The 319-nt window shown below is 30.1% G+C and overlaps 1 protein-coding gene across 1 annotated transcript in view; it reads right to left on the bottom strand.

Moving 5' to 3' along the window:
- Positions 1-319, bottom strand: part of LOC119585718 (lysophosphatidylcholine acyltransferase 2-like) — a gene marked incomplete at its 5' end in the record, with an annotated part of 73,891 nt that overhangs the window by 2,481 nt on the left and 71,091 nt on the right.

Consider the following 319-nt stretch of genomic DNA (forward strand, 5'->3'; position numbering starts at 1 on the left):
AACTGTAATGATTTGTAAGTGTCCATATCAAATCCAAATATTTTTCGTGGTGCTGAGGTGAAATCTTGTAGGTTTGAAAACAGACATGAAACCTAAATACACTGATGTTATTACCATTCCATCTTTTCCTTTGAATTAAAAAGAATGAGAAAAGTGGAATCATGTATACAGACAGGAAAATAAAACGTTACATTTCATATTATATTCTAAATATATACAGTCAACTCTGTCTATGTGAATTTTCTGTATATGTAGATCTAATTTTGCTGGTCCCAACTTTTCCCCATTGACTCCAAAAAGTTTTGTAACAACTAAAATA

Source organism: Penaeus monodon, chromosome 20 (assembly GCF_015228065.2).
Source record: "Penaeus monodon isolate SGIC_2016 chromosome 20, NSTDA_Pmon_1, whole genome shotgun sequence".
Classification (NCBI taxonomy): Eukaryota; Metazoa; Arthropoda; class Malacostraca; order Decapoda; family Penaeidae; genus Penaeus; species Penaeus monodon.